The following is an 8188-nucleotide window of genomic DNA, read 5'->3' on the forward strand; positions in this document are numbered from 1 at the left end:
CTTGCCTTGCTTTTGGCCCTCAGTAGCAGTGGCTTACCCTGGGGTTATCTATCAGAAGATTTAAAGAGACTTCCCTGGTGGCGCAGTGGCTAAGAATCCGCCTGCCAATGCAGGGGACAATGGGTTCAAGCCCTGGTCTGGCAAGATCCCACATGCCTCGGAGGAACTAAGCCCGTGTGCCACAACTACCGAGCCTGCGCTCTAGAGCCTGTGAGCCACAACTGCTGAGCCCATGTGCCACAACTACTGAAGCCCGGGTGCCTATAGCCCGTGCTCCACCAGAGAAGCCACTGCAAAGAGAAGCTCGTGCACCGCAACAAAGAGTAGCCCCTGGGGCTTCCCTGGTGGCGCAGTGGTTGAGAGTCCGCCTGCCGATGCAGGGGACGCGGGTTCGTGCCCTGATCTGGGAAGATCCCACATGCCGTGGAGCGGCTGGATCCGTGAGCCATGGTCACTGAGCCTGCGCGTCCGGGCTCCGCAACGGGAGAGGCCACAACAGTAAGAGGCCCGCGTACCGCAAAAAAAATAAATAAATAAAAGAGTAGCCCCTGCTCGCTGCAACTAGAGAAAGCCCGCATGCAGCAATGAAGACCCAACACAGCCAAAAATAAATAAATAAATTTAATTTTTTAAAAAAGAAGATTTAAAGAGACAGGAGCTTTTTTTTCCTTGCTGGAGACAGACAATTAAATTATTCTCAAGTCACTGGTTGACTGCAGAGATAATGGAACAGAAACTTCAGGTACCACACACAAGGAATTGCATACCTTGCAAAAATTGTTTGGAAAAGTCACAGATGGTGCCACCCTCAACAAGCAAAATTTATCAATCCCAGAGGAGTGGGAGAATCAGATATCCAAAGCTAACGTAATACCCTCTGGGTATTATATGTCCATTTCTCAACAAAATGTTTAAAAACTTACAAGGCAACAGGAAAGTATGGCCCAGTTTCAGGAAAAAAGGAATTTGATAGAAACTATCCTTGAGAAATCCCAGACCTTGTAACTATTAGACAAAGATATTGAGTTGACTGATTTAATATGCTCAATGAGCTAAAGGAAGTCATGGGCCAAGAACTAATAGGAATCAGGAAAATGACATGAACAAAATGAAAATTTTTTTTAAAAAGAGAGAAATTATAAAAAGGAACCAAACAAATTCTGGAGCCAAAAAGCACACTAACTGACATGAAACATTCACTAGAATGGTTCAACAGCAGATTTGAGAAGGCAGAAAAAAAGGATGAGAGAATTGAAGATTAAAGACAATTGAAATTATCCAGTCTGAGGAGCAGAAAGAAAAACAGGGTCTGAGGGACCTCTGGGACACCATCAAATGTACCAACATATGCATCACTGGAGTTCCGGAAGGAGAAGAAAGAAGTGCAGAAAACGTATTTGAGGAAATAATGGCCAAAATCTTCCCAAATCTGTTGAAGGACATGAATCTACACTTCCAAGAAGCATAATGAATTAAAAGCAGGATAAATTCAAAGAAATCTACACCAAGATACATAGTCTAATCATTGAAACCCAAAGACAGAATTTTGAAAGCAGCAAGAGAGAAGCAGTTCATCATGTACAAGGGATCCTCATAAGATTAACAGCCAAATTCTCAACAGAAACCATGTAAATCAGAAGGCAGTAAGATGACATATTTATGTCCTTAAAAAAATAAAAATAAACTTTCAAACAAGAATTCTATATCTGGCAAAACTATCTTTGAAGAATAAAGGAGAAATTAAGATACTTCTAGATAAACAAAAGCCAAGGGAGTTCATTACTGGTAGACCTACCCTACAAGAAATGCTAAAGAGAATAAATATTTCAGGCTGAAATGAAAAGAAACGAGACAGTAACTTAAAGTCATAAGAAGAAACATTGGTAAAAGTACCTACCTAGGTAAATATAAAAACAAGTATCATTTACTTTTACTTCATAACTCTTTTTTTATTCCTATATGATTTAAAAGGCAAATACATAGAGTAAAAATTTTGTTAATGAGCACAACATGTATAAAAATATAATTTGTGACAAAACAATGGGGGAGGAACAGAGATATACGGAGCAGAGTGTACACTATTGAAACTAAGTTGGTATTATTCAAACCAGGTTTTTATATAAGTTTATGATGTTAATTGTAATTCCTAAGGTAACCACTAGGAAAGTAATATAAAAATATATAGAAAAGGAAAGAAGGGAATCAAACTGGTACACTTCAAAAGTTCAAATAAATACCACCCTGCCAAATCAGTAATTGAGAAACAAAATGTATGACATACAGAAAACAAAAAGCCAAATGGCAGAAGTAAATATTTTTATCAGTATTAAATTCAAATGTAAATGGGTTAAACTCTCCTGTTAAAAGGCAAAGATTGGGAAACATTTTTTTTCAAAAACATGATCTATATGTTGTCAACAAGTGACTAATTTCAGATACAAAGACAAAGAGCTTGAATGTAAAAGGATAGGAAAAGATAATCCATGCAAATAGCAACCAAAAGAGAGCTGGAGTGACTATATTATTGTCTGATAAAATAGACTTTAATTCAAAAAAGTTATAAGAGACAAAGAAGGACATTATATATTGATAAAAGTGTTCAATCCAGTAAGAAGGTATAATAATGACAAACTTGTACACACCTAACAATAGAGCCCTAAAACATATGAAGCAAAAATGGACAGAATTGAAGGGAGAAATAGTTCTATAATAATAGTTGGACAATTCAGTACCCACTTTCAAAAAGGATAGATCAGTCCGACAGAAGATTAATAACAGTAGAGGACCTGAACAACACTGTAAACCAATTAGATCTAAGAGACATAAACAGAACACTCCACGAAACAGCAGAATATGTATTCTTCTCAATTCCACATGAAACACCCTCCAGGACACATGATATGTTAGGCTACAGAACAATTCTTAATGAATTTTGTAGGGCTGAAATCATACAAAGTAACTTCTGATCACAATGGAATGAAACTAGATATCAATAATAGAAGAGAAACTGGAAATTTCACAATAATGAAATTTACAAAAATTAAACAACACACTCTTAAATAAGCAATGGTCAAAGAAAAAATCACAAAAAATTTAAAACCTTGAGATAGATAAAAATAAAAACACAATATTGAAAAACTGATGGGATGGAGTGCTAAGAGGGAAATTTACAGCAGTACATGCCTACATTAGAAAAGAAGAAAAATTCAAATTAATAATCTAAATGTAAATCTTAAGGAGCTAAAAAAAAAAGGAGAGCAAACTAAACCCAAACAAGCAGAGGGAAGGAAATAACAAAGATTAGAGCAGAGATAAATGAATTCGAGAGTAGAAAAATAATAGAGAAAAATCAGTGACATCAAAATTTGGTTCTTTGAAAATATTAACAAAATTTACAAACCTTTAGGTTGATGAAGTGGGGAGGAGGGAGAGAGACTCAGTCAAAACTAGAAATGAAAGTGGGGACATTACTACTGATTTTACAGAAATAAAGTGGATTATGAGAGAATACTATAAACAATTGTTTGCCAACAAGAGGGAAAATTCCTATAAACACACAAATTATCAAAGCTGACTGACTCAAGAAGGAATAGAAAATCAGACTAGACCTATAACAAGGGGATTGAATCTGTAATTTAAAAAACCTCTCAGCAAAGAAAAGTCCAAGACCAGATGGTTTCACTGGTGAACTCTACCGAATATTTAAGATGTATAAAAATCAATCCTTCTCAAATTCTTCCCAAAAAAATGAAGAGGAGGGAACACTTCCTCATTCCATAGGCTAGCTTCTTGACATCAAAGCCAGACATAGACTACAAAAAACCTAGAGGCCAATATCCCTAACGAATACAGATGCCAAAACCCTCAACAAAATACTACCAAATAGAATTCTAGCATATTAAAAGGATTATACACCATGAGCAAGTGGGATTTAGCCCCAGAGCAAGTGTTGTTCAACATATGAAAATTATTCATTGTAATATACCACATTAATAGAATGAAGGAAAAATACCACATGATCATCTCAATCAATGCAAAAAAAAGAATTTGATAAAGTCCAACACCCTTTCATGATTTAAAAAAACATTCAATAAACTAGGTATAGAAGAATGTTCTCTACATGATAAAGGCCATATATGAAAAACCCAACTGAGCTAATAAACTTGGTGGTGGAAGACTGAAAACTTTCCCCCTAAGATCAGGAACAAGATTAGGATGCCTACTTTTGTCAGTATTCAACATAGTACTGCAGTTATAGCCAGAGCAATTAGGCAAGAAAAACAAAATAACAGTTACTCAAATTGGAAAAGAAGGGAAATTATCTCTGTTTTCAGAAGGCACGATATGTATTGGGTTGGCCAAAAAGTTCGTTCGTGTTTTCATGAACTTTTCGGCCATCCCAATATAAAACCCCAGGGAATCTACAAAGAAAGTTGAATTTAGCAATGCTGTAGGATACAAAATCAACACACACAAAATCAACTATATTTCTATACACTAGCAATGAACAATCCTAAAAGGAATTAAGAAAACAATTCCATTTGCACAGCTTCAGGAATAATAATTTTCTTAGGTATAAACTTAACCAAGGAGGAGAAAGACTGTACACTGAAAACTAGAAAACATTGCTGAAAGAAATTAAAGAATACCTAAATAAATGGAAAGACATACTGCATTCATGGATTAGAAGACTTACTATGGTTAAAATGACAGTACTTCTTAAATTTATGTACAAATTCAATGTGATTCTTATCAAAATCCCACTGGCATTTTCTGCAGAAATAGAAAAACTCATCCTAAAGTTCATATGGAATTTCAAGGGACCCCGAATCGCCATGGCAATCCTGATATAGAAGAACAAAGTTGGAGGACTCACATTTCCCAATTTTAAAAACTTACTGCAAAGCTATAGTAATCAAAAGAGTGTGGCACTAGCATAAAGATAGAGATATAGACTGATAGAATAGGGAGCTTAGAAATAAACTCTCACATATATAGTTAATTGATTTTCAACAAGAGTCCCAAGACAATTTGTTGGGGTAAAGGTCTTGTTTTGAAAAAAATGGTGCTGAGACAACTGTATAGCTACACGCAAAAGAATGAGGTTGAACCCTACGAAGTTAGCAATGGTTTCTTAATAATGACACTAAAAGCACACATAGTAAAAGAAAAAGTAAATTGGAATTCATCAAAAACTTTTGTGTATCAAAGGACACTATCAAGACAGTGAAAAGACAAGCCACAGAACAAGAATAATATTTGTAAATCATATCTGATAAGAGAGTAATATCCAGAATATATAGAGACTCCTATGACTCAACAGCAAAAAGAAAACAAAAAACAAGCAAACAAAAAACCCACTCAATTAAAAAACTGGGCAATGACTTGAATAGACATTTCTCCAAAGAAGATATACAAATGACCAATAAGCACATGAAAATATCCTCAAATATCCTAATTAATCATAAGGAAAATGCAAATCAAAACCTCAATTTAAAATGATACAAATGAACTTATATACAAAACAGAAATAGACCCACAGACATAGAAAACAAACTTATGGTTACCAAAGGGGTAAGGGGAGGGGGAGGGATAAATTAGGAGTTTGGGATTAAATTATACACACTACTATATATAAAATAGATAACCAACAAGGACCTACTGTATAGCACAGGGAACTATACTCAATATTTTGTAATAGCTTATATATACATATATATATTCTTTTTCAGATTCTTTAATATATATATCTGAATCACTTTGCTGTACACCTGAAACCAACACATTGTAAATCAACTATACTTCAATTAAAATAAATGATTGTTGCTATTTAAAAAAAAATCGCCAACTCTAATAATGTAGTAACCTATTCCTTCTTTCAGTCTGTCAAATCCATGGTTTTTTTGCACTTTTTTATTGTGGTAAGATATACATAACATAAAATTTACCACTTTAACCATTTTTTTAAAGTATAAAATTCAGTGGCATTAAGTACATTTGCAGTGTTGTACAACCATCACCACTATCCATCTCCAGAACATTTTTATCAGCTCATGCTGAAACTGTACCCATTAAACAACTACCCCCAGCACCTGATAACCACTATTCTATTTTCTGTCTCCATGAATTTCACTTTTTTAGTACGTCATATAGGTGGAATCATACAATGGTCATCCTTTTCTGTGTGGCTTATTTCACTTAACATAATGTCCTCAATGTTCATCCATGCTGTGGCATGACATAGTTGTCTCAAGGTGCCATAACTAAATACCAAAGACTGGGTGGCTTAAACAACAGAAATTTACTTTTCACAGTTCTGGAGGCTTAAAGACTGAGATGAGAGTGCTAGAATGGTCAGGTTCTCTTCCTGGCTTGCAGATGGCCACCTTCTTGCTGTGTCCTCATATGGCAGAGAGAGAGCTCTTGTGTCTCTTTTTCTTCTTATAAGGGCACTAATCCCATCATGAGGTCCTCACCCTCATGACCTGATCTAAACGTAATTATCTCTCAGAGGCCCTATCTGTAACTACCATCACGCTGGGGGTTAGGGCTTCAACATATACATTTGGGGGGGTGGGGACACAACTTAGTCCACAGCAGAGCATGTATCAGAATTTAATTCCTTTTCAAGGCTGCATAATATTCCATTTCATGTACACACAGCCTTTTGTTTATCCATTTATCTAAATGGACTTTTGGGTTGTTTCTCTCTTTTGGCTATTATGAATAATGCTGCTATGAACACTGGTGTACAAGTATCTGGTTGAGTCCCTGTTCTCAATTTTTTGGGTAAATATGTATGAGTGGAATTGCTGGATCATATGGTCATTCTATATTTAATCTTTAAGGAACTTCCATACTATTTTTCACAACAGTTGCATCATTTTACATTCCCACTAGCAACGTACAAGTTTTCCAATTTTTCCACATCTTCACCAACACTTATTTTCCTTTCTAAAAAAGAGCCATCCTATTAGATGTGAAGTGGTATCTCATTGTGGTTTTGATTTGTACTTCCCTAGTGATAAATAATGTAGAGTCTCTTTTCATGTACTTACTGGCCATTTGAATATCTTCCTTGGAAAAAATGCCTTTGCCCATTTTTTTTTTTTGTTTTTTGTTTTTTGTTTTTTTTTTTTTTTTTTTTTTTTTAAATATTTATTTATTTATTTATGGCTGTGTTGGGTCTTCGTTTCTGTGTGAGGGCTTTCTCCAGTTGTGGCAAGCGGGGGCCACTCTTCATCGCGGTGCGCGGGCCTCTCACTATTGCGGCCTCTCTTGTTGCGGAGCACAGGCTCCAGACGCGCAGGCTCAGTAGCTGTGGCTCACGGGCCCAGTTGCTCCGCGGCATGTGGGATCTTCCCAGACCGGGCTCGAACCCGTGTCCCCTGCATTGGCAGGCAGATTCTCAACCACTGCGCCACCAGGGAAGCCCTGCCCATTTTTTAAATTGTGTTTTTTTAACATTATTGAAAGAGGTATTTATATATTCAAGATACAAGGCTCTCATCAGATATATGATTTGCAAATATTTTCTCGCATTCTGTGGGTTTTCTTTTCACATTTTTTTTTTTTTTTTTTTTTTTTGCGGTACACAGGCCTCTCACTGTTGTGGCCTCTCCCGTTGCGGAGCACAGGCTCCGGATGCACAGGCTCAGCAGCCATGGCTCACGGGCCTAGCCGCTCCGCAGCATGTGGGATCTTCCCGGACCGGGGCACGAACCCGTGTCCTCTGCATCGGCAGGCGGACTCTCAACCACTGCACCACCAGGGAAGCCCTCTTTTCACTTTTGACAGTGTCTTTTGAAGCAAAAACTTTTAATTTTGATGATGTCAAATTTATCTATTTTTTTCTTTTGTTGCTCACACATTTTGTCATATCCAAGGATTCACTGCCAAATTCAAGAACATGAAGATTTACTTCTATGCTTTCTTCTAGGAGCTTTATAGGTTTTAGCTCTTACATTTAGGTCTTATATCCACTTTGCGTTAATTTTTGTCTATGGTGTCGGGTAATGGATTAACTTCATTATTTTGCATGTTGCTTTCCAGTTGTCCCAGCACCATGTGAGGGTTTATGTCTGGACTCTCCATTCTATCCCATTGGTCTTTATGTCTGTCTTTATGGCAGTACCACACTATTTTGATTACTGTAACTTCATAAATTTTGAAAATAAGAATGTTCTAC

The sequence above is a fragment of the Phocoena sinus genome, chromosome 7, assembly GCF_008692025.1.
Source record: "Phocoena sinus isolate mPhoSin1 chromosome 7, mPhoSin1.pri, whole genome shotgun sequence".
NCBI classification, from domain to species: Eukaryota; Metazoa; Chordata; class Mammalia; order Artiodactyla; family Phocoenidae; genus Phocoena; species Phocoena sinus.